This window comes from Pan troglodytes, chromosome 7, assembly GCF_028858775.2.
Source record: "Pan troglodytes isolate AG18354 chromosome 7, NHGRI_mPanTro3-v2.0_pri, whole genome shotgun sequence".
NCBI lineage: Eukaryota > Metazoa > Chordata > Mammalia > Primates > Hominidae > Pan > Pan troglodytes.
The window spans coordinates 140,144,682-140,172,456 of record NC_072405.2 but is presented as its reverse complement, the minus strand read 5'-3'; the positions used below and the strand labels follow the sequence as shown (position 1 = coordinate 140,172,456).

The window sequence follows — 27,775 nt, the reverse complement described above, 5'->3', positions numbered from 1 at the left end:
TCTGAAAAGAAGCATTAACAGTCATTCTCCAATATGGACTGCAAAGGTGACAAATGATGGCTACATACAATTTAACTTTTTTTTTTTAATAGATAAGACTTATGTCTGAGTAAAAGGTACATTAGGAAGAAGGCTGAAAGAAATGGCTAAAATAAATATTGATGATCTGTTCACTTCGGTGATCAGTATTTTCTTGTACATCATTTAGCATAGATCAACATTTTTCTCCATTTTTGTGGTTTTAGTACTTACAATTTTTTTCCTATTCTTGCACTTTAATATTTTTTCTGTTAATTCAAGGAAGCAAGGTCTACTTCCCAAATGACTAAAATTTTGTCTCTTGTTATAAGAAATCTATCTCTGTAGATAAAATAAATTCCTAGATACTGCAAATAGTAAACTAAACAGTGAAATCTAGAATACGTAAGTGCTCCTACATTTGGTGGAAATCAAATGAAAGGGGATAGGGGAATTTCTAAACTGTACAGGTTTTTGTAAGGTATTAAATTAGTGAATGAGTAGGGTAGCAGAAGGTAAAACATCCAGGATGTTATGAGTTAATGGTTTCAGAATTTATTTTAAAATCAAATTTTATTTATCTTTTCCAGTCTGAAATACCTAGGTAAAAATTACTGATGATATGGAAGTCTGTCACATAGCAGTTGAAGTACAGTTATGGCACTCATTCTGTTTGTGGGTGACTATCTGTTAAAAATCATTTAAACTAAGATGTTTAAGTCTAGGAAATAAAGAAATAGCCAAAATCTGAAAATACTGAATGATTTCTACTTAATTATCTCTGTGAAACTTCTAAATGTTAGGAAAAATAAAGTTCTTCTACTGAAGAATTATGAGCTCTTTTGAGAAATGAACCTATCTGATATGATGTATTTATAGTTGTGTGTATTGATGTCTTGTCTGTTGAACCCATTAGATTCCATGTGGCTCCTAATGAGCACTTGGGAGAAAAGCTCATAAGACATGTAAGGTAGTTTTTAAAAAAGGAGAAGATAGACAAGAAAGAACCACTTCATAAGGACATTTAACAGGCTGGACTTACGTGTTTTAAAGATAAAGGTTTACTACATAAATATATACTCTGACCATGAAAGAGTAATTTTTAGAACAGTACATTTTTTTTTTGAAAGTGTTTTCCCCTGATTTGGTTTGTAAGTTCAGATTTGATAGTCCAAATTTGGAATTATATAAGCTATCCAATAAGTAGAAATAACAGAAGGGCAAACAGATTAAGGTTCAAACATGGATAGCAAACGGGATAGAAATTATTGAAGAAACCAGTGCAGTTTGTATTTATTAGGACTGAAAAATCTTACCCGGTGTTCTTCTGAATTCTTGGAGTTGTCTCAGTCTCAGTTTAATAAAGCCTTTTTCTTAAGGATTTTAGTATTATTTTATTATGTTACCCCATTGTTAACAATCATAGGTAGTAATTAAAATGCTTTGTATAGGAGAAGATTTTCCTTTTCCAGTTTAGTGTATATGCTAACATAAATCTTAAAATTAAGTTATTTGACTTAATTTGAAGCATATAAAAATGTCTTTGGAAGTTGTTAGTAGTACTGGTGTTTTTTTAAGTATGTAAGGCACCCAGACATCTCACTTCTCTAGCTTTCTCTGACATTCTCCTCTAGACATAATGAAATTACTCCCTCATCTGTTTTCCCATAGCAGTTTAACCACAGAACTCCAGCATAGCATTTTATTTAACTGTACTGTATTGTAGTAATTTGTTTACATGTCATCTCAGAGACTGTGAGCTTTATGAGGGCAGATCTTGTTTTTACACAGCATTTTGTACTTTGCCATACGTAGAATGTCTAGCCTATTGGGAGTCTGTAACTGATCTTTGTTGAGTTTTGAGGACGTTTTTAACACTATGTGACGGAAGTATTTTTCATAGTCTTAAAATCTATTGTTTTATTGCTACCAAGACATGCGGTAATATACATTACCACATATCAGATACATAATATCACTCCAAAGTGGTTATCTATGCCTGTTGGTGCAACTGAGTTTTATCAGTCCAGAAAAACTATATCTATCTGTAGGCTGGGTGGGCACGGTGGCTCACACCCACAATCCCAGCACTTTGGAAGGCCCAGGCCAATCACTGGAGGCCAGGAGTTCGAGACAAGCCTGGCCAACATGGCAAAAACCCATCTCTTAAAAAAATAAATAAAATAAAATAATTTAAAAACTGTATCTGTAAAACAGTGGTGGACACACCTTAGAGTATTTCATTTGAAGTCTCTTTATTTAATTTTTAATAGGAGAAATTACATATTTTTCTAAATTTTACCAGTTTTCTGCTAATGATACATTGACCTCTCCTTATCTCTCTTTTCCCCAAACAAATCATTTTAGCAGAATGACAGCCTTTTGGAACCTTAATTTTAGACGAGTTGCATTTATTCTAATGTACTTATATTATTTATGATGTTTGCTTATTCACTCATTCAGCATCTATACTTTGGAGACTGTGATGTTTCAGGCATTGTGCTTAGTGCAGAGCAGAGTATAATAACAATGAACAGCCTGTGATAGCCACTTTGAATCATGGGAAAGGGTCCAGCGTTTTGATGAGTGATATGATGTGCTGTGAGGCCTACAGAGAAGATTTTTAACTCACACATGGAATATACCTTTATCTCACGCTGTCCTGTTCTCTAAATTTCTGTTGTAATTGTAGTCTGTAACAATACTTTGGTGTTGACAGAATTATTATGAATTCGTTACTTTTTATATATGCAAGTATTATTTCCACAGGAAGTCATTAACTACTTTCAGGATAAAGATTGTTGTTTTCTTTTTTCAACCCTTAGAAAACGTAAAAAGCATTCTAGTGTGCAGGTAGAACAAAAAGCCATGGGATTAGGCATGGTCTGTGGGTGGTTTGCAGACCCCTGCTTTAGATAGACAAAGCAATATTATCATATCTGGTCACTTTTCTATGTAAAGTTTCTCAATCTGGGATTGGGCAATCCTGGCTATATATTAGAAACATTGTGTGGCTTCTTAAAAAAACAAATACCATGGTGTACTGTAGGCTTGGTGAATAAGAATCTGCTGTGGTAGCTCTGTGGCATGCATAGTTAAAAACAGGGTGGTGGTGGTCCATGGATAATTGTGGTGGGCAGCCATTATTGATAGTACGTACTGGCCAGTGGTCGCTCGTAACACGTGACAATGAAGTAATACGAGGTAGGGTGGATTTTCTTTTTCCAATTTTTTTGTTATTAAATCACTGCAGTAGTAGGGTGGATTTTCTAATAAAACTACAACTGAAGTATTTAAAGAAATAATTAAATTTCTTAAAAAGCTGCTTTAACAATACATAAAAATGACTTTTTTTCTTTTTTGAGATGGTGTCTCGCTCTGTCACCCAGGCTGGAGTGCAGTGGTGCGATCTTGGCTCACTGCAACCTCCGCTTCCCAGGTTCAAGCAATTCTCCTGTCTCAGCCTCCTGAGTAGCTGGGATTACAGGCAAGCGCCACCATGGCCGGTGAATTTTTGTATTTTTAGTAGAGATGGGGTTTCACCATGTTGGTCAGGCTGATCTCGAACTCCTGACCTCATGATCTGCCCACCTTGGCCTCCCAAAGTGCTGGGATTACAGGCGTTGAGCCACTGCACCTGGCCAAGATATTTAAGAGAAATCTTGGAAATTTTTTTTTAAGAATTGAGTCAGCCTGAGATCTCTGTGTCCTATGCCATTACAATTACAGATATAGACTAATGGGAAGGATGATGTGTAGATATGTGATCAGGTTTCTGCATTAGAAGGATTATTCTAATAACATTATGGAGAATTAGTTAGAAAAGATTAGAGGTGGAGTAGTGAGACCCAAATAGGCTATAGTAGGAGTCCTGGCTTGAACTGCTAGTTCAGTGGTTGTGTGAGTGGAGGTCTTCAGGAAATAGAATGGTCAGGTTTTTCAGGTCTTACAGTACAGGTAAGAATGATGACTGGTGTTTTCTAACTTGGATGGATGAATGGTATTGGTATGTATTAATACATAAACTTCTTTAAGATCAGCGCTTAAATCTTAAACAGTTTGGTGTTTCTAGAACCTAGTACAATATCTGCCACATGGTGGATATTTAATCTGTGTTGCTAATCATAGCTACAACTAAGTGAATGTTTGTGATTTTTCCTAAGCAGTAAACGTGCATTCTCATTGAATCTTATTTAATGCTTGCAACAGTGCTGTAAGGTCTGTTAACTCCATTTGACAAATCAGGAAACTAATGCTTACTAGCTGTGTGATCCTGAGTTATGGTAATTGTCAGAACTAGGATTCAAACTGGTATTTGACTGGTTTCAAAGCCTCTAGACTAAAACTTTTCTACCTATATATGCTATGCTGTTTCCCTTCGTTGTAAAATACTTAAGCACTGCATATTAAATAGGGTACGAAAGACTTGAGAAACAAATTTTATCTTCCCTCAGTTATACAACTAACATCTGCAACCAATGAGTAGCAGTGTACTATTGGATGAAAATGCTTTAGAATTATAGGGATTGATGTGGGCTGGAGTCCTCGGGAAAAGCCTGTTGAAAGTAGGAATAGCTTTAAATTGGCCTTTTAAGGATAAGAATCTTTTTAGAAGGAAGAAAGGAATGCCTTTTTAGGAGGAAACAGATTTCAGGACTGGAATGGGCATAGGCTGTTAGGGGGCTCTGCTCTAGTAGCATGTTTATTAGGAGTAGCCTGAAATCAGAATGGATATTCATTCCTAAGTGTGCCAGTTTGAGAATGTATCCTGAAGAGTATTGGGAGCTATTAGAAGTTTTTTTTTTTAATAGAGCAGTGATGAGATAAAATTAGTGTCTCATAGTGCTTGACTAATATTAGGTACTCAGGTATTTGTGTGATAGAAATAAAGTGGGGAGAGAACTACAGAAGTAGGTTAACCATTTAGGAGATTATTACAGTAGTTAGGAGTGAGAGCATAAAAATCTGAGCTACGGAAATGACAAAGAATAAATATGAATTTAGGAGAAATTGAAAGCAAAGGAATAGAAGCCTTTGTAGAAGAAAGTTGGATAGAATTTCATTTCAGAAGAAAGTAGAATAGAAGATTTGCATTTTATTACTGACTCTGCCCAAATTTAACCTTTCTGGGTCTCAACTTTCCCATTTGTGAAATGGAATTGGGACAAGATATGATTTTAAATTGAAATCATAAAGCTTATTTTTAGCTTTAAAACTTTTGTCTCTATGGGCTTTTTTCTTTTATTGAACTATTTCAGAGATCACCTATATATCAGTTTTCAAAGTTAAAATATAAATACGAATGTAATAAGATGTCTTAAGTTCTAAAGCTTGAGTGAGATAGTTCTTCTGGAGACTCTAGGCATTAGATCCTCTAGATTACAGAGTAAATACATACCTTAGAGTAATGTGGATCTTGGAAAATGCAGTTTCTCAGGCTTGACCCACAAAATTTAGTGGGTTGTGGCAAGCCTGAGAATCCACATTTTTGGCAGATGCAGATGGTCCATGGACCATTTTTAAAAGTTTTATTAAGCATACAGTTTGTGGAGCTTCAGCATAGTTAATCACCCATGAAACCATCACCACAATCAAGATAATGAACATAATCACCTTCAAAGTTTTTTCCTGCCTGCTTCAAATCTATCCACCGTACCTGCCCCTAGACGCCAGTCAACCACCTGTGCCCTTTCTGTCCTTATAATATTAGTTTGCGTTTCCTAGAATCTTACTTTTTTATTAATTAATTTTTTTAGAAACAGGGTCTCACTGTGTTGCCCAGACTTAACTCCTAGAATCTTATATATGAGGACTCATACAATATATATTCTTTTATATCCGGCTTCTTCAACTCAGCATAGTGATTTTGAGATTTATATTTATTGTTGGATGTGTCAGTAGCTTGTTTCTTTTATTGCTGAATAGTATTCCAGCATATGGAAATACCACAGTCTGTCCATTCATTTGTTGATGAACATTTGGGTTGCTTGCAGTTTGAGACTACTACAAGTAAAGTGCTATGAACATTAGTGTGTGATTCTTTGTATGAACATAATGCTTTCATTTTTCTTGGATGAATACGTAGATGGAATGACTGTGTCATATTGAAGGTGTATATTTAACTTTTTAAAGTGGCTTTGCACAAGTATATAGGAATTCATTTCCACTGTATTCTCACCAGCACTTGGTATGGTCATTTACAGTATTTTTTTAGCCATCTGGTATGTTTTCAGTTTGTGTTTCTCTAGTGCCTGATGGTGTTGAGCATCTTTTCAAGTGCTTATTTGCAGTCCATTTAACTTTGGTGAATTATCTGTTGAAATCTTTTGCCTGTTTTTAGATTCAGTTGCTTTCCTTCTTAGGTTGTAAAAGTTCTGTATACAGGCAGTTCTCATTTTGTGCTGTGGAATGTAAAAATACTTGTGCAGACTTAAATTTTGCAAAGCAATCTTAGAAATTATGTTGTTCATGATTTTTAGAAATTTTCGTCAAAACATACTCTCATTGTTGCAAAATGTATAGGGAAATGGATAAAACAGTAAAACTAGTATTTACTTAGTACAGTGTAATTTAAACCTTGAAAACTAAAGTGTTTTATTTATTTGTAAAAATCTTTTCAAGAGTAATTAGAACTGTGCCTGGTTTCTTCTTCCCTGTTGTACAGTGTGGAGTGAGCATCATTTCTAGGCCTTGGACAAGTTGTTAATACTTCTAAATTTGAATCAGCTTCAAACATTTTATCCATTACATCGTGAATATCAAGAAGTATATGTAAAAGTTCCTTTAATATGAAGGATTTTTGCTGGCGTGACTTCCTCTGAGACATTGTCATCCTTTTCACCATAACCACTCTCTTATGTTGATCAGTTTACCTTCAGAAGGTTCCTCTGGCTGCATATTTAGTCTCCCTGTTGGCAGCGGTGTCAACATTCTCACAGTCAACTCTTTCTTTTGTAACTCCATTTATATTCCATTAGAATTTTATTTCCAGCATTATCGCTTTTGTTTCTTTGCTTCATTTCGTCTTTGTTGGCAAATCCTCTCCTTCAGTTGCCCATTAAAAAAAAAAGTATCTCATGGATTTGTCACTGGGGACAGGGAAGTAACACAGCTACATGCTCTGCAGCCTGTACATTTAGTGAATAACAGGTGTGCAGTGACTAGTGACTCACTTTAAAAGAAGTGATATGATTGGTCATGGATCAGGATATAAAAAATTGGAGAAAAGGATAAAACTATAAAGAATTCTGTATTTTCAGTACCTTCATTTCTCATTACATTTAAAAAAGACAAAAACTAGACATTTTAGAAAAAGTGTATTTATGGTTATGGTCTATACAATAGTAATAATGATAATAACATCAACTTTCATTTATAGAGTCCTTATCTGGCAGGGACAGTTTTAAATGCTAGACATATTCTTATTTAATCTTCATAATAACCCAATTAGGTGGTAGGTATTAATATTATCCCCACTAGAGAGAGAGAAACTTGTCCAAGGGTGAGGCTCACAGTTTGGCTCCAGAGCCCGTGCTTTATTTATACTAGTGCTACTCAAAGCGCACTTTGCAAACCAGCACTGGTTCATGAACTGTTCACACGTAGTCTGTGAAGAATTGGAATTTCCACTTTGTAAGTTTTTAAAAATTAAAAAAATATTTTTCTCCTCTGGTAATTTCTACAAAAACATTGGATCATAGTGGCTGGAAAATACTCTAGCAGTGGCTTGTCATTGAAGAATGTGCTTTGGTTTTCTTAAAAAAGGATTAGCTAATGAATGCACGTGTATGTATTTTAAATGTTTCTATCAATAATTGCAATTAATTGAAAAACTTCTAGTTCTGATTATTATGGAAAAGCTTTTACTGTAATTACAACACTATGGGGAAAGACAAGGTTTATCTCAAGAGCTTCTGCTTATGTAGGCATGATTTTGAAAGCGGAGCAGATTCCAGGGGTGGCTCACGCCTGTAATCCCAGCACTTTGGGAGGCTGAGGCAGGTGGATCATGAGGTCAGGAGATCGAGACCATCCTGGCTAACACGGTGAAACCCTGTCTCTACTAAAAATACAAAAAATTAGCCAGGCGTGGTGGCCAGCGCCTGTAGTCCCAGCTACGCGGGAGGCTGAGGCCGGAGAATGACGTGATCCCAGGAGGCAGAGCTTGCAGTGAGCCTAGATCACGCCACTGCACTCCAGCCTGGGCGACAGAGCAGACTCCGTCTCAAAAAAAAAAAAAAAAAAAAAAAAAAGTGGAGCAGATTCCTGAAAGTCATGGTATTGCATTGTAGGATTCACTTTTGCGCTTTGTATTTAAATTTATCAGCAGTAGAGATAACTTTAACCGCAGTAGAGAACACACTTGTTTTCCGTCACCATAAACATGACACACAGATTAGGAATTCACTGAATCATTTTACCTGAACCACTCTTTAATATGCCTTCATTAGTTCATCCTGTTGATTATCATATAGAATTGTTTGAAAAAAAAATGACTTGCAAGAAAAGAAAGCCCCAGCCTGGGCATCCTAATAAGACCCTGTCTCTAAAATAAAAAAATAAAAATAAAGGCAAATTAAAAAAACCCAAGTCTTTGTTTTCATTCAAATGCACCTTCTCTGTTCCCAGTCCTCCCCTTCCCCCAACCCCAGAGTGCATCTGTGCATCTTTTGAGGTAATTATATGGCTTTTTTCTTTTAATCTGTTAGGGTGGTGAAAACAGTAGGTATTCTGAACGAACCTTGCACTTCTCAGATAAGCCAAACTTGGTCATAATTAAAAAAAAAAAAAACTTTGTAATTTCAGATAACTGCAGCATTGGACTAGAGGTGGAGAGAGTGGTACTTGGGGAGTGGTGAAGCAGGTGAGAAGCTGGAAGGAATGGTCATTTCAGTGCTAGTGCAGTTTGCAACTTCAGATAATTTTGGAGCATATATATATATATATATATATTTAGCAGGATGTATAAATTCAACTATTTGATCTTTTATGAAATCGAACCTGGGGTAAATTTGGAGCGTGTATATATATAAACTGTAAAGCTTTATTTGCCTTATGTTATTACCTCTGTTTGTATTTACCATTCCTTTAAAATTATGTGTGTAAATGTTATAAGGGGGTTTGAACATGTGGGGTAGATTGAATGAACACTAAAAACTCTTTTAACTAGCATTTAATTTTACAGAGTTTGAGCTTATAGAGCTGCAAAATAAGGTACTTACTTGTTTTCACAGAACGTATCTTAAACCTGTGGAATCTTTAGGTTAGCACGATTGCAGCATCTGCCATCAAAAATGCATTTTACAGTCTCTCCATGGCTGTATGTTCCAAAACTTAGCTGAGTTGAAGTATCAGAAAAGTCCCATTGTAGATGGTCAGTAATCAGGGCAAGATGTTGACAGTAACCAGGAGATCCAGAAGTAAGAAGGTTCTGTATAATGTCCTCAAAGCCTGGTGAGCCTCTTAATCTAGCTCTTGCCTTTTAATTTAGCCCTTGCCTCAGGTTTTTCATAATTGAAAACAGCATTATTGTTGTTGTAGGTTTTGTTTGTTTTTATTTTTGTTTTTTTTTTTTTTGCACACCACCACAGTCGGCTAATTTTTGTATTTTTAGTAGGGACAGGGTTTCACCATGTTGGTCAGGCTGGTCTTGAACCCCTGACCTCGTGATTCGCCCACCTTGGCCTCGCAAAGTGCTGGGATTACAGGTGTGAGCCACCGCGTCCGGCCGTGGGTTATTTTTTTAAAGAATCATTTTTAATTTTACAATAAAAGAAGTTAGTGGAAAAGTAGTATTTGTTTTACAAGAAATCACATCTACAGAAAGGAATATTATAATAAATATTGAACAAGATTGTTTCCTGAAAAGTAATTTTCTCCCTCTGTTCCCTTCCTCATTTCTGTCCCTTCCCCTCCTTTTCCCAATTCCTTACCCTCTAGTCATGACCTTGGACAAACTACTTAACCTTTTAAAGCCTCTGATTGCTCATCAATGAAAAGGGTTTAATTTTAACCTATTAAGTTCACAGGCTTATGTGAAATATATCATGCAGTACAGTGTCTAAAACATAGGAAGTACTTAGAAAAAGGCAGCTGAGTAGAAAGGGACAATTTTAAAAGACTGTACCTCACTTTATACATTTATATTGAGTATCTGATCAAGGAAGTTCAGATTTGATAGTTATTTCCTTAAAAATACATAAGGCCTTGATAGAAAATGGGAAGGACTAAGTTACACAATTGTGGAGGAAAAAATAGCTGGCCTCAGTAGTTAACAAAACAATGGGAGAGAGGCCGGGCAAGGTGGCTCATGCCTATAATTCCAGCGCTTTTGGAGGCCAAGGAGGGAGAACACCTTGAGGCCAGGAGTTCAAGGTTACAGTGAGCTATGATTGTACGACTGCATTCCAGCCTGGGCGACAGAGCGAGACCGTGTTTCTTTTGTTTGTTTTTAGAATTAGGGTCTTGCTCTGTTGCCCATGTTGGAGTGCAGTGGCACTCATAGCCCACTGTGGCCTTGAACTCTTGGGCTTAAGCCATCCTCTTGTCTCAGCCACACATGTAGCTGAGACGACAGTTGTATGTTACTAGACCTGGCTGTTCATTTTAATTTTTGTGTGTATATGGTCTTGCTATGTTGTCTTGTCTGTTCTCAAACTCCTGGTCTCAAGTGATCCTCCCACCTCAGCTTCTTGAAGTGTTGGAATTATAGGCAGGAGCCATTGCACCTGGCCCTTGTCTCTTTAAAAAAAAAAAAAAAAAGAAAAGTGAAAGAAGGCACCACTTGTCAAGGATGCTGTGAAGTTGGCCAGTGCATCATTCTGATGGTAGTGTTAATTAGAATGTATCTTTGGACAGCAATTTGGCACTAGGTATAAAGACCTTGATGTATCCTAAACATTTTTAAGTTATTTCAGCAAAGATTTATGTTCATAGCTAAGATAATTATTCAAGGTGTTCACATGGCCCTCTGCACAAGGGGTGCCACACCTGTGGGTGTATCAGACATGAGATAGACATGTCACTTTGAGAAGACCGTGGGTGAGTGAAGGGATTCTGGGCCTTCTGGCCACATCTTGGAGCCAGGAGTTCCAGGTTACAGTAAGTTGCCTGGTACATAAAACCATACTAGCACCTATGGCATGCGAAGACTCTGGAGAGCTCCTGTGAGGACACTCTGTCCATGCAGGTGGTTACAGCATGGTCTTGTCCAGACTGAGCTCCAGACTCCAGGCATCCCCTGAGGTGATGTCTTTCGCTAACTTGCCCACCACTGCAGTCTGACAGAAACTGATCTGGTAGTCTCATTTGAGAAATTTGGGGCAAGGGTGCCTGGTACTGGCTTAGGTATGTTTATGTGCCTTAATGTTCAGGGATTATGTTTGTCAGTAGGCAAGAGTGTGACCCTTGTGTGCAGGGGCATGTGTATGCACAGCCAGGGTGTTTGCTTGCTGGGGTTCTTAAACCCCAACCCAGGCAGAGCTATATTGTGTAGTTGTTGAGGTTGTGTAATAAAATAATAGTTCATAAACATTTTTATATTAGACTGGGATAACTTCTTCTAATCTCACAAAGTCTTTATGTGCTTATGGAAGTCTTGGGCATAGCATCGTTTAAAAGAGCAAAAGGTTAGAAAAAAACCTGAATGTCCAGCAGTGAGAAAATGCTTGAAAAAATGTGGTACAACCATATGATGAGTTGGTATGTAAAGACTAAAAGTGGTATTTTGGCAGAGTTTTTAATGATGTGGAAATATTGCTCATGATGTGAATGATAAAAAGCAGTACAAATACAAAGAAAGGGTGTTAAATTGTATAAAAATATACATAAAAGAAATCAGAAGAGAATAAATTGTTAAAGCTTTGGTTGTGGGATTATAGGTAGTGGTACTTGTTTCTTTCCACTTTCTTTATGTATTTTGTGTAGTGAGCATGTTTTACCCTTATAATAAAGGGGAAAATTAAGATTGTAAAAACTTTTTAGATTCTACAAAAATCAAGTCATGTTCTGAAAGCCTAGCATTACCTAGGCAACTGTTACTGCAATTTACTTTTTCCTGGAGGTAATTAAAAAAAAACTTTAGAGATAATTAGAAATGTTGGTATTTCAAATCTTCTGGAGCATGGGTTTACAATAGAGATTAAGAATTTCTTGGTCAGGCATGGTGGCTCATGCCTGTGATCCCAGCACTTTGCTAGGCTGAGATGGGGGAATTGCTTGAGGCTAGGAGTTCAAGACCAGCCTGGTCAACATAGCAAGACTCCATCTCTATTTTATTTAAAAACATTTTTAAAAAATCTTTATAAAAAAAGAATGTATTGATATTGTATTAATATTTAGTATTAATATTTGCACAGTATTAAGATTTATATGTATCATATATGCCTTGATATTTGTTTTTATATAGAAAATGTAGTTCTAGGTATATCAAGGAGGGAGGCTCTTAATGTAACCATTGTGCTTTCTTCTGATCAAACTATTTTGTGATAGTAAGCATGGTGTAGGATGACATAGAGGAATCCTCAGGTGTTTGAGTTCTGGTGCTGTTAGACATGGTTTTCTTAAGAGTACTGTACTTGAGATTTAGTGTCAGTAGAGAGATACATATTATTGTAATTTTAATATTAAATATTAAATACAAAAGGTAATGACCATGTTCAGCAAAACTAGCATTTCCATTAATCTACACACTTTGAGTTTATTTTTGCTCTTTTACAAAGGAAAAGGATGCATAGATAACCTAATTTAAATAAGTGAAAATCTGCATTTTACAAATAAAGATGCTCAAATAACTTAATAATTTAAATAATTGGAAATGCAACCCAAGCCTATCTCATTTCAGAACCAGTTCTCTAAACCATTTTACTATATTTGCTTTTTATTATTAGGGGGTATACATTTTTTTCATAATTTATTGTTTTGCCTCCCTGTTACAAATTATCGTTTATTTTTTTCTGTTGTCTTCATGTGATTTATATACACTCCCATGAAGTATTTTAAGACATTTTGGTATCCCTTATCTTTAATTTTTACATGATTGATTCATCTTTCCATTTTAAATTTTTTATAGTGCTTTATATTTTAGCATATTATTCCTCCAAAGATAAGATTCTTTGTTCTATTTTCTGAGATTTAGTTTTGAGAAATTAAACTCGAATCCATGTGTAATGTATAGTTTGAGAAGGGTCTGTCTTAGTTTTCCATGGAGTTATTTCAACACCATTTACTTACTTATTTATTTTTTGAACAGAGTCTTACTCTGTCACCTAGGCTGGAGTGTAATGGCGTGATTTCAGCTCAGTGCAATCTCTGCCTCCCAGGTTCAGGCAATTCTTGTGCCTCAGCTTCCCGAGTAGCTGAGATTACAGGCATGCACCACCATGCCTGGTTGATTTTTGTATTTTTAGTAGAGACGGGGTTTCGCCATGTTGGCCAGGGTGGTCTCAAACTCCTGACCTTAGGTGATCCACCCACCTTGGCCTCTCAAAGTGCTGGGCTTACAGGCGTGAGCCACTGCACCAGGCCATCATAGGTACCATCATTTGAAATACTACAGAGCTGTAAACGTGGTTGACAGAATGGTCTGAAGTAATAACTCATGTCTTGCTGGAGGCCAGCAAATTTTTTTTTCATATATATATATAGTTTTTTAAATTATACTTTAAGTTCTAGGGTACATGTGCACAATGTGCAGGTTTGTTACATACGTATACATGTGCCATGTTGGTGTGCTGCACCCATTAACTCGTCATTTACATTAAGTATATCTCCTAATGCTATCCCCTGCTCCCCCCACCCCATAACAGGCACCGGTGTATGATGTTCCCCTTCCTGTGTCCAAGTGTTGTCATTGTTCAATTCCCACCTATGAGTGAGAACATGCAGTGTTTGGTTTTTTGTTCCTGCAATAGGTTGCTGAGAATGATGATTTCCAGCTTCATCCATGTCCCTACAAAGGACATGAACTCATCATTTTTTATGGCTGCATAGTATTCCATGGTGTATATGTGCCACATTTTCTTAATCAAGTCTATCGTTGGACATTTGGGTTGGTTCCAAGTCTTTGCTATTGTGAATAGTGCCGCAATAAACATACGTGTGCATGTGTCTTTATAGCAGCATGATTTGTAATCCTTTGGGTATATACCCAGTAATGGGATGGCTGGGTCAAATGGTATTTCTAGTTCTAGATCCCTGAGGAATCGCCACACTGTCTTCCACAATGGTTGAACTAGTTTACAGTCCCACCAACAGTGTAAAAGTGTTCCTATTTCTCCACATCCTCTCCAGCACCTGTTGTTTCCTGACTGTTTAATGATCGCCATTCTAACTGGTGTGAGATGGTATCTCATTGTGGTTTTGATTTGCATTTCTCTTATGGCCAGTGATGATGAGCATTTTTTCATGTCTCTTGGCTGCATAAATGTCTTCTTTTGAAAGTGTCTGTTCGTATCCTTCGCCCACTTGTTGATGGGGTTGTTTGTTTTTTTCTTGTAAATTTGTTTGAATTCTTTGTAGATTCTGGATATTAGCCCTTTGTCAGATGAGTAGATTGCAAAAATTTTCTCCCATTTTGTAGGTTGCCTGTTCACTCTGATGGTAGTTTCTTTTGCTGTGCAGAAGCTCTTTAGTTTAATTAGATCTCATTTGTCAATTTTGGCTTTGGTTGCCATTGCTTTTGGTGTTTTAGACATGAAGTCCTTGCCCATGCCTATGTCCTGAATGGTAATGCCTAGGTTTTCTTCTAGGGCTTTTATGGTTTTCAGGCTAACACGTAAGTCTTTAATCCATCTTGAATTAATTTTTGTATAAGGTGTAAGGAAGGGATCCAGTTTCAGCTTTCTACATATGGCTAGCCAGTTTTCCCAGCACCATTTGTTGAATAGGGAATCCTTTCCCCATTTCTTGTTTTTGTCAGGTTTGTGAAAGATCAGATAGTTGTAGATGTGTGGTATTATTTCTGAGGGCTCTGTTCTGTTCCATTGGTCTATATCTCTGTTTTGGTACCAGTAGCATGCTGTTTTGGTTACTGTAGCCTTGTAGTATAGTTTGAAGTCAGGTAGTGTGATGCCTCCGGCTTTGTTCTTTTGGCTGAGGATTGACTTGGCGATGCAGGCTCTTTTTTGGTTCCATATGAACTTTAAAGTAGTTTTTTTCCAATTCTGTGAAGAAAGTCATTGGTAGCTTGATGGGGATGGCATTGAATCTATAAATTACCTTGGGCAGTATGGCCATTTTCACGATATTGATTTTTCCCCTATCCATGAGCATGGAATGTTCTTCCATTTGTTTGTATGGAGGCAAGTAAATTTTAACACTTAACTTGAGGAATCTCTAGGTTTGTAGATTTTAGGTGCCTGGATTATCCAATTTAAATATTAATTAATATTTACTATTTATGACCTGATATTTGATTTCTAAGGGTGAATACAGTTACAAGTGTTTTATTGTGTCTTGATTTATTAAGAATAAATAATTGAATTTTCCCCCATGATTTTATGCAAAGTGGCACTGTTTTTTCTGCTGTGGTTTATAAAAGTGGTCAGTCAAGCCACTTGTTTTGTTTATTTCTGGGAGCCTGCAGTGGGCCTTAGGGAAGGAAGTTTTATCTTTGGCAGAAAAAGCAAAAAAAGTGTTTATTCATTTCACTTCTAGTAATATTGATCCAAGGCAAGCTTTTGAGAAAAGCTAGAACAGATAGGCTTTGAACGTGACTCCCATTTGTGAACTAACTCATAGAGAAAAGTGAAAGATTGTAATCCCAGCACTTTGGGAGGCCAAGGTAGGCAGATCACATCGGGAGATGGAGACCATCCTGGCTAACATGGTGAAACCCCGTCTCTACTAAAAATACAGAAAATTAGCGGGGAATGGTGGCAGGCGCCTGTAGTCCTAGCCGCTCGGGAGGCTGAGACAGGAAAATCACGTGAACCTGGGAGGCAGAGCTTGCAGTGAGCTGAGGTAGCGCCACTGCACTCCAGCCTGGGTGACAGAGTGAGACTCCGTCTCAAAATCAATCAATCAATCAATCAATCAATCAATCCAGCCTGGGCGACAGAGTGAGACTCTGTCTCAAATAAATAAATTAATTAACTAAATTAAATTAAATAATAAATTGTAGACAACGTGAGGTTCTGGAGCAGAAGTTGCAAACTGGTGGTTCATCCACGTATAGCCCTTAGACTGTTTCATTTGGCCTGTTGAGTGTCTGACTTATTTCATTAGTTGCTAATGTCTAAAATCTGTTTTACATGGATATTGAGCTCTGTATCACCTGTATTTTTAGCATGGCATGTTGATAGCAGTGGCACCATTTAGATAAACACACACATGTTTATTTGCCCTGTTAACACTTACCTAAGGTGGCCTCAGCCAGCCAACTCCATATGCATTTTTGCAACCTCTGTTCTAGTCTCTTCAATATGAAGTAGTAGTAGATCTGATAATGCTCAGGCAACAGAATCTTCTGCCTTGAGTTAGTAGGAGATAGTAGGCACAAGGATTTTAGGTAGTGAGAGTTTGGGTGGAATATGGGGTGTGCAAGAAAGTGTAGTCGAAATTAAGAAGGAGCATCCAGTGAGGTAGGATGAAAAGGGATTATGGTATCGTGGAAATCAAGTGTCTTGACCTAGTTTCACTCCAAAAGCAGAAACTGAAATGGGTGCTTTCTTACAGGTAATTCATTTGCACACCTGTTAGCAAGAAACAGAAGTTGAAGGACTGGAACAAGTGAACTAGGAAAGAGGGAACGCCAATCCAAGGGTGCGTTATTGAGCTGCTCACTTTTGTGAGCAACTGGGGCTTGATCCTGAGGAAGCCCTATGAGAAAGCAATAAAGATACGCCTTTTGCTGGGAAGAAGGTGGTATTTATTTGCTAGATCCCATCTCTTGTTGGTCAAGGGTTGCCCATGGTGTTAACACCTTCAAATTTTCAGGTTTGTTTATATCTCTGGATAGCTGAAGAATTCCTGTAGACGTCTCCTATTGCAAAGCCCCAGAGCAGAAAGTGAACCACAGATAGTACATCAGGAGGAGGTACCTCAGCTACAGTGAAAAAATGAGGCTTTTTCCTGATAGAGTGATCCATATCTTCTTCTCCAAGGGGTTAATGTCTTTATATGCTTCTTATAACCTTATTTGCAAAGTTATACTCATTCTGAAGATTCCATTTTACCTAAAATTGTGTGTTTGAAATAGTAAAACCAAGCCCGGCATGGTGGCTGATGCCTGTAATCCCAGCACTATGGGAGGCCAAAGCAGGAAGCTCACTTGAGCACCAGGAATTGGAGACCAGCCTGAGCAAAATAGCGAGACCCTCTCTCTACAGAAATGAATGAATGAATGAATGAGTGAAATAATAGAACCAATCCTAGAGAGGGCTTTGTGGTTCACTTGAATTTTGCCAAATGTGTCCCTGGCAAATAATAGGTTATGGTCACGGAATAAGGATTTTAATACCTTGAGTAAAACTGATTATTAATACATTGAAACTGAATGAACTTAAACTGTGATAAGAAATATAAATATGCCTCTTTTGATAGTTTTAGGCCCCTGCTGTAAGACTAAAGAGGAATAACTAACTTTCCTTTTCTTACCCTTTGCTTCATAAGCTATGATGAGAATTGTGTACTTGTCTTCGTACACTTTTTACTCTCTGAGTATGTTGACGTTGACAACTGGGTTGTCTTACCTATTGTTGTTTCCAGGGCTTAATATGATGCCTTACTCTAAATAGGTCCTCCATAAATGGTGGTTGAGTTAACCCAAGGAAATAAATAAATATATGTGTGTATGTATAAAATGTACACGTGCATGATGGCATTCGTAAACTTTAAAGTTAACTGTAATAAAAACTTGTTTTAAAGTATAATAATGTTTTAGACTTTCTTCCTTTTTTTCTTTCTTTAAACAGATAGAAGGACAAGGACAGAATCACCAGCACTGGCTGAAGGTAAATATGTCTTTGGGGGAAATGATTATTCAAATATAAATTAAAAGTTATGATTTCAATAAAAACTTATATTAACTATATATAATTTAAGGGAAAAATGTTCTATACACAATATTGAGTTGCTAAAAATGTTGTTAGGAAATATTGATTGTTTAGTTTTTGGCTTAGAATAGGACCTGGTGGGGAAAATGTAAATTAATTAGAACTTTTTTTAACAGCTTTCTTTCTTTAGGAGAGGTATGTGTTTTCCTTTGAATTAAGTCATTTTAGCTGTCACCAGTATAGTTGATCAAGAAAGTTCTAAGCCATAATTTTAGTAGTTTAAAGTATATGTATGTACATATATTTTTTTTTTTCATTGAAAACAGAAGGGAAGACACTTTACACATAATCTTAAGAATTCTATCCGTTACTGGTTTTGGTCCTTTTTTTAAAAAAATTTTTTTTAGAAACAAAGAATCGTTACCATAAAAGGTAGTTACTGTTAAAGGGTCCTGAGTACTGAAACATTTGTAATCCTGCAATTGTTTTAATTATAACAAGTTATTAAGTATTCAAAATGTAATTTTTTTTACAGGCAGACTTTGTGTTCTTAAGTGAAAATGACTAGCTTAAAATACCTTTCCGTATTCTTCTTAGTTATAAACAGAGTATATGTTTTCAAAACTAGCTCATCAGGCCGGTCGTGGTGGCTCACCTGAGCCTGGGATGTCCAGGCCGCAGTGAGCCAAGATTGCATCACTGCACTTCAACCTGGGCGATAGAACAAGACCCTGTCTCAAAAAACAAAAACAAGGGTGGGCGCAGTGGCTCATGCCTGTAATCTCAGCACTTTGGGAGGCCGAGGTGGGTGGATCACCTGAGGTCAGGAGTTCAAGACCCGCCTGGCCAACATGGCAAAACCCCATCTCTACTAGAAATACAAAAAATTAGGCAGGTGTGGTGGCGTGTGCCTGTAGTCCCAGCTACTCGGGTGGCTGAGGTGGGAGAATTGCTTGAACCCAGGAGGTGGAGGTTGCAGTGAGCCAAGATCACGCCATGCACTCCAGCCTGGGTAACAGAGTGAGACTCTGTGTCAAAAAACAAAAACAATAAAAACAAAAACAAAAATCCAGCCCATCATTTTATTAGAGCTGGTACAACAGTTACTTCTATGACAGTCCTTCAGAATTGTTATCACCTTGCTTACTCTGTATTTTACAGTTCAGAGGTTCTTAACGAGTATTTTTTGTGCCAAGGACCTCTTTGGCAATCTTATGAAGCCTATGAATCCTGCCTCAGAATAATGATTCTAATAATGATTCATGATTGTATGAAGTAAACTACATAGGATTAAGAAGGAACGTTACATTGAAAAGCCATTAACAAATACTAAATACAAATTTGTGATAAGTAATATGTGTGCTTCTTACATTAATATGTGTGTTTCTCATGTTAGAGAATAAGCATTAGGAGTAAATATACTATATATCATAATTTTAAATAGATGTTGTGTGCAAAAATTGTAATACAAAAATCCGATGGTTTCTATTAATGACAAATTCATAGGTTTTCTAATACTACTATAGTTTATTACTTATATTCTTGATTGAAGGAATTAATTTTTGTATAGAGGTTAGTGAAAAGGTTCCCATCCATATTCACAGATCCCTGAATTCTCTATGGACCCCCCATATTAAGAACCTCAGTTAGTGAAAATTCAGCTAGACCTTTCTCCATCATACTTCAGTAAGCGTAGTTTTTCGCATACTATATGACTAATCTTAAGTAGTTACAGGCCGGGCACGGTGGCTCATGCCTGTAATCCTAGCACTTTGGGAGGCCAAGGCAGGTGGATTGAGGTCAGGAGTTTGAGACCAGCCTGGCCAACATGGTGAAACCCCGTCTTTACTCAAAATACAAAAATCAGCCAGGCATGGTAGCACCTGCCTGTTATCGCAGCTACTCGGGAGGCTGAGGCATGAGAATCACTTGAACCTGGAAGGTTGCAGTGAGCAAAGATCTCACCACTGCACTCCAGCCTGGGCAACAGAGCTAGATACTCTGTCTCTCAAAAAAAAAAGGTATCCTAATGATGTAGGCTAGAAGTTTGTGAAATAGCTTTGAAGAAGCTTCTATTTGCTGGTCCATAATAACAGAAACCCCATCTCTACTAGAAATACAAAAAATTAGCCAGGTGTGGTGGCGTGTGCCTGTAGTCCCAGGCTGTAGTCCCAAATTTTGTGGAGAAAGGGAGTAGAAAATAAGTGTTAAGCCTTGGCGAGTGCCTGCCTTCAAAGAACATGAAGTAAATATGTAAAAAACAAGTATCAGGGCTGGGCGCGTGGTGGCACACGCCTGTAATTCCAGCACTTTGGGTGGCCGAGGTGGGTGGATCACTTGAGGCCAGGAGTTCAAGACCAGCCTGGCCCACATGGCGAAAAATACAAGCCGGGCATGGTTGTGCGCACCTGTAATCCCAGCTACCCAGGAGGCTGGAGCACGAGAACCGCTTGAGCCTGGGAGGCGGAGGTTGCCATGAGCTTAGATCGTGTCACTGCACTCCAGCCTAGGCAGTAGAGCAGGACATTGTCTCAAAAAAACCGCCCTCCCAAAACCCAAATATCAGTATGAGACACCAAAATTTTAAGAAGAGAAACGCCATCATTGCCATAGGAAGGATACGACTAGTAGTGCTCTGATAATTGTGTTCTGAAAACAAGAAAAAGGTAGAGACTTGCAGAAAGTCACCAGCTGTTTTGCAGTTCCATCAGTAGTATAAACTGTACGGTGGTAAGTTTCAGCCTGATCTAGAAAGAGCCTAGAATGATGTCCCCGAATGCCAGTGTTTGCCCAGCAGCTGACACTGACTACAAATTGAATGTCAGGTCTGTTAAAGTTTGATTAACAGCAAAAACAGCATTAACAATCATTTCAAAGGGGACATAGTTGGGAATGTGACTTTCGTTTTTGTTTCCTTTGTTGTGGTGGTACTTAATTCTTTTGATGTCATCTGGCCCTGATGCCATGTTTTAAAGAGGTTCTCAAAAGCTGCACTGCCAGAGTCAGTGGATTAAGCCCCACATCTTTTTTTACTCATTTGCTGCTTTGTCCAAGTGACCAGGTTGCTCTAGTCTTTATTTCCCTTCTTTCATAAAATTAGGGAGTTGAGCTCATTCAAGTCATTTCACAAACCCTTTAGTCTGGGCTCAGATTTTCTATCCTTTGTCATCCCCTTTCTCCGTTTTTTTTTTAGCACCTTTAGACATGTGGTAGTGAAAGTCTTCAGAATCAAAATGGAGTTACTAATGTTAAGGAAACCCAGGGAAGCTGTGTACAGAGCCAGGGAAGGCTGTGAAGAGAGTGTTCTCACACTTGTATGCCTGATAATGAAAGAGACTACAAAGACCATATCCTTACACAAAGGCCATCACCACCTTACACAAAATAGTACTTCTGCAAGGACATCTGCCCAGCAACTGCCTGTTCAGCCTCCAACTGGTGTTACCCTTGTTATTGATCTTTGTAGCTAAGGATATTTATTTCAAAACCATTATATAACCCTTGTTTTTCCTTTAAAAACCTTTGTCTTCCTTTACCTCCCTGAATATGTATGGCATAGTTTACTATGTTATGCATATTCCTATTGCAATGCTCTGTTCTGAAATAAACATCTTTTCTTTGTGATCCTCTCTCTGTTATGTAGGTTGACAGTAAAAATTCAAAGTGGTTTAGTGATTTGAACTTTGCTTTATGTAAACATTTCCTTTTTATATGCTTTGTGAAACTAGAAGCTGTAATAATTAATGGCATACTTAGCTAAAAAAATTTATATGATATGCACATACTGCATTTGGTCCTAATAATCTCAACATTTCATTTACAATTAGCTTATTCCACAGTATTAAGAAAACATAGGTTTCTTCCTATTTTTTATAAATCAGTCTTTAAAATAAAACAAACCAGCTTTTGCAAAATTATTTACAAAGATACCTGGCCTTGTCATTTGTCATTTGAAAATAATTATGGGACCTGCTTTTTAAATTTACTGAGGGGGATCTCTTTCTGCTGTAAAATTTTACTTCTTTCTGAAGTAAAATTGTATTTTAAAAAATGATATAATGAAAGGCCAGATGCAGTGGTTCATGCCTGTAAATCCCAGTACTTTGGAGGCTGAGGCAGGTAGATCACCTGAGGTGTCAGGAGTTCGAGATCAGCCTGGTCAACATGGCAAAACCCCGTCTCTACTAAAAATACAAAAATTAGCCGGGCGTGGTGGCACATGCCTGTAATCCCAGCTACTTGGGAGGCTGAGGCACGAGAATCACTTGACTTGGGAGGCAGAGGTTGCAGTGAGCCGAGATCGTGCCACTGCACTCCCCAGCCTGGGCGACAGAGTGAGACTCCAAAAAAAAAAAAAAGAAAGGCAAAGTAAAACTGTATATATTCAGTTATAATTACCACCTCCTTGGCAACATCAGAATGTAAATGAATGACCTCTGCTGGACTCTTTTTAGCACTGTTAAGAGATACTGATTTATTAATGTAGAAAATTATTCAAGTACATATCTTTAAAATTCTATTACCAAGAGAAGAAAAATATGTTTTTATATTCTGTTTGGTTATGATAAGCCTGGAGGAGATACATTTAAGAGAATGATTTTAATTTTAGTTCAGTTAAATTAAGTTCAAGAACCAGGAACACATTTGTGCCTTTTGTAATTTCACTTGTATTAAATTCCGTTAGTGTACAAGGCTCAAACAGAAAGACCTGACAAACTGTTGAAAACTATTTAAGAACATTTCTCAACATCCGTCTTCTTTTCCTAATAAGCATACATTTTTCTTTTTTAAATTTATTTTACTTTTAGCTTCTGCATCCAACCATCCATAACATACTTACTGCTTTTCTTAAAAAAGTTTTTTCCAGTGAAATTTTTTTTCTAACTTAGAAGTTTTAGTACTAATTTCTTTTAGGAACACTTGAAATTTTTCTTAATTGTTTTTGGATGAATTGTATGTGCCACAATAACGTTCATTTATTAACTTAACATTAGCACTAACGTCATGCAAAGCCCTCTGTAGAGTGCTTTGGAAACAGAAGTTAAGATCACAGGGAAAAAAGTTTCCACTGCCCTTGGTTCTTTAGCCTATAATGTTTAACAAGGTCTTTGTGATGAGTATTCCTTTAAAAAAAAAAAACAAAAAAACTTAAAAAAAATTTTTAGATGGGGGCCAGGCACAGTGGCTCACGCCTGTAATTCCAGCACCTTGGGAGGCCGAGGCGGGTGGATCACCTGGTCAGGAGCTCAAGACCAGCGTGGCCAACATGGCGAAACCCCATCTCTACTAAAAATACAAAAATCAGCCGGACGTATTGGCAAATGCCTGTAATTCCAGCTACTTGGGAGGCTGAGGCAGGAGAATCACTTGAACCCAGGAGGCAGAGATTGCAGTGAGCCAAGATTGCTCCACTGCACTCCAGCCTGGGCGACAAGAGTGAAACTCTGTCTCAAAAAATAAAAATTTAGATGGAGTTTCGCTATGTTGCCCAGGCTGGTCTCGAACTCCTGGGCTCAAGCAATCCTCCCACCTCCACCTCCCAAACTGCTGGGATTATAGGCATTAGCCGCCCACCATGCCTCTCCCTACCTAGAAAATCACTTATAAACTCTACTCAGAAGCTAAATTCTTGGCTGGCATTACTAGATAGGAGATGTCTTGTTTGTACCTTTGCAAATGTGAACATACATAATCTGATGGGTAACTTTCTTTTGACCTCATTTGACTGTTGTTTTAAGATACTTCATATATTTAATGGTTTGTTAAGTAGCACAGGGATTGTGTTTAGTTTATTTCTAGGAGGCCAAAGAGAATTTAAACCAAGGAGGAGAAGTTAACAAATGGGTGAATTTCAGTTTAATACAAGGATTATATGGTTTTCTAGGGTAGAATTCATGTCTTAATTGTGCTTATTCAGTCATTGTCTTAAGTTTCTACAAATTTTTCTAAAAATTGACCAAAGTCTAAAATTTAAGTCATGTAGAGTATTTAAGCAGTGGTGAGATGGCTACTTGGTGTGGATATGTTGTAGAATAGATTCATACTAAGGTTAAATAGTCAAGGGTGAGTCTTCCATTTGACCGTGAATGGTCCCTTCCTGGTCTGAGATTCTCTTATTTATTGGTAATGGGATATAAAGCCATTCTGCCTGTTGTCTTTCACTCTTTACAGTGACTATAGTGTTGAGAAGAGCCCCTAGTCAACCCCAGAAATTAAGGGATACTTAACTTCAGAGAATACCTTATCTTTTAACTCAAATTATGAGAGAAAGCAGAACAATTTTTAAGAATCTCTTATCCATTTCAGTCATAGTGAGGTGACTAGGAATGACACTTTACTTCTATATGCCAAATTCTGGCAGATTTCCTTTCAATTGTAGGCCTCCTGTTTCCCGCGCTTTCTCCTTTTCCTGTGAAATCTCCGAGGAGAAGAAAGAATGATGGACAGTTTATCCTTTCACTGCCACAAGGCCTGTTTACTTGGCAGTAGGTCCTTAAGTTCCTTGCTTTTTTGCTGCTGTTTGGTGACTGGAAGAGGCACCAGAGACTCTCACTCTGGGGAGGTGGGTGGCATGTTTATAAGTAATGGATGAGAATGTCTCTGTAGCCCTTAGTTATTCTCTGTGCAAAAACAGAAAACTAAAATTGCTACTTCTGAAGATGACTGTTGGTCATCAGGATTTTTAAGGATTTGAACTCTCATTGCGATAATGCATAAGAACATGGGAAACACCATTGAAGATTAGCTCAGAGGTGGTAAAGAGTATTGTGGGAAAATGTCATTGCTGTCCAGGCCAGCTTTAATGTTTTAGCAGTAAACCTTTGCCTGTTAACCTTGTCCTTGATTTTCTTGATGTTTATAGATCTTGTATTTGAATTATCCCTTCGTAGGTAAGACTAAGGGATTATTCCATAAACTTAGTCCCTAATTTATTAAGTTGCACTTTGTTTCATTTGACCTAAACCTACTCTTTTTATGGGATGCCCTTAGTTTAGGTATTCTCTTTTAGGATAAATAAGCTGCTTTTTACTTGAATTGTTCATTCATTAATTTGACAAATATTTATTGAGTACTGGCTGTGTGACAGAATGTCTGTTAGGCTGGAGTTTCAAAAATGAAACTGATGTAGACTTCTTAGATGTTTGGAAGAGCTTTCCTATAAAACTCACTGAGTAATTGACACATTGTATTGTTTATAAATGGTTCTAAATAATAGAAAAATCTATGTATAAAAATAGGCTTGATAGCAAAACCAGACAGGAACAGAGAAAAAAATTACAGGTCAGTCTTACAAAATAATCCAAGGTGAAATGTGAGCAAAACCAAATCTAGGAATATATATTTTTAAATGATCAAATAAACCAGGCGCAGTGGCTCACGCCTGTAATTGTAGCACCTTGGGAGGCTGAGGTAGGAGGTTTCCATGAGCCTAGGAGTTCAAGACCAGCCTGGGCAACAGAGCAAGACCCTGTTTCAAATTTTTTCATTCACCCTTATTCATTTATTCATAAATAAATAAATACATAAATAAATAACCAACCAAGCAGACTTGATCTCAGGAATGCAAGAATGGTTTAGCAACAGAAAATGAATTTATGTAATCTGTCATATTCATAGATTAAATGACAAGATGATTGAAATTATAGAGATGGCAATTATATATTTAATGCAAAATCAAATCAAAATCCCATCAGAATTTTTTTGTAGAATTTGACAATCACATGAGTGAATAAAAGGGCAAGAATAAGGCAATTTTGAAGAATTATTATTTAAACAGCACAGACCATGAAGAAAAGATGAAAAACTGGACTGTTATGACAAATAACACCATAAACAAAGTTAAGATATGTTAGAGCCTAGAAGAAAGTATCTGCCTTGTATATAAGCATTAAAAGGTTGGTATCCAGAATTTCTAAAGCTGCCAGGTATGATGGCTCATGCCTGTAATCCCAGCACTTTAGGAGGCCAGGGTGGGGGAGGATTGCTTAAGGCCATGAATTTGAGACCAGTCTGGGCAACACGATGAGATCCTGTCTCTACAAAAAAAAACAAACAACAACAATATTCCCCCTGCCCCTACCCCCACCCCCACCCCCACCCCCACCCCGCCAACACACACTAGCATGATGACACGGGCATGTAGTCCCAGCTACTCAGGAGGCAGAGGTGGGAGGATCGATTGAGCCAGGGTGGTTGAGGTCGCAGTGAGCCGTGAGCACACCACCACACTCCAGCCTGGGCGAAAGAGCAAGACCCTGTCTCAAAAAAATAAATTAATTAAAAAAAAAAAAAAAATATATATATATATATTTCTAACACTCAGTTTGAAAAAAGAGTGGTATGACAGTTGAAGTTAAGTTAGGAAAACTTACCACTCTGGATATTTCAAACAATTTAATATAGAAGATTGGTTACAAAGATACTAGAAAAGCTGGAAGAGCAAAAGGAACAAGGGAGAGAACAGAGTAGCAAAAATAAAATAAGAAATTGTGATGCTGCTTTTACCAGAGACAAGCTGCTGCCACCACTAGGCTGGAACCTACAGGCTGCACCTGTCCCTAATTAGGGTATTGGCTACTATTCACACTGCTCCTACAACAACTGCTAGCCTGTTCTAATCAGTAACTTCTCTCTTTCTCCTGTCTTCTCACCCTCCAGTTCCTCCTAACAGTAACCCAGCTGGCAAAGATGTCTGGGAAATGTCATTTGCATTCTCAGCCCCAGCAGTGCAGAAAGGTAGGAGTGGGGCTGTGAAACAACAGAAAAATAAGGACCATAGGTGACAAAGGAAATGCATATACACTTCACAGATGGCCCATAAATACAAATTTAAACATCAGTGAGACATTTCAGACTCTAAAAATTAAACTTGAGGTTTTGGAGGACAGGAAATAGGAAATCTTTGTACCTGTGGAACAGAATTGATGGAAGCACTTGGGAGAGCAATTTAGCACCATGTAGTAAAGTTACAGTTGCCTTTTCATTTTCAGACAGCTGTCCTATAGGACTCTTGTACATGAGCTTAAGTATATGTAGTGTGTGTATGGAGGTGTAAAGCATAACTGTTAATATTTAAAAGTGGAAAACAATCTCATTGTCAATCAGTAGAGGAATGAATAAATAAACTGGTTTCTTTGAATAATCCTATAGTATGTAATAGCTAAAATGAACATATTAATAATTTTTAAAAACTATTGAGTGAGAAAATCCAGTTTTCAAAGAATATGCACAGTATATCACGTATGCAAATTGAAAAGCAGAACAATACTGTATTGTTTATGATGAATATATACCTTTGGAGTAAAAAATCTTAAAATATGTTTGGCAAGGAAACCATGCTGGAAAAAAAAAAAAGGCCTAGTGTGATGGCTCATGCCTATAATCTCAGCACTTGAAGTCTGAGGTGGAAGGATCAGTTGAGGCCAGGAGTTCAAGTCCAGCCTGGACAACATAGCGAGAACCCATCTCTATCTAATAATTTTTTTAAAAAGATACTAATTATCTTCAGTGAGAGAGGAGGGGAGGAAAGTTGATTGAAAGAGGTTGGGAGGTCAACTGCACACACAAAAAAGTAGCCCATCTGAAGCAACTATTGCTAAATTGTTATAGTTTTAATCTGGGTGACAGACTGTGAATAGTATTTTTTTTTATACTTTATGTTGGAATTACTTCCTAATTTAAATAAATAGCAAACAAGAAAGAATTAAGAATCAGCCCTTCTGGGAAGCTTTTATTTACTTTACCAAGACTGGGTTAGGTATTCT

General features: G+C 37.4%; 1 protein-coding gene across 36 annotated transcripts in view; it reads left to right on the top strand.

The window, feature by feature from the left end:
* The window catches only part of CYRIB (CYFIP related Rac1 interactor B), a 177,111-nt gene that overhangs the window by 97,316 nt on the left and 52,020 nt on the right, over positions 1-27,775 (top strand). For 19 of the 36 annotated variants that reach the window (XM_063816034.1, XM_016958933.4, XM_016958932.4 and 16 more), the window contains 2 exons: positions 16,693-16,779; positions 17,931-17,969. The gene's annotated coding sequence lies outside the window, so the exon portion shown is untranslated. 36 annotated transcript variants of the gene reach the window in all.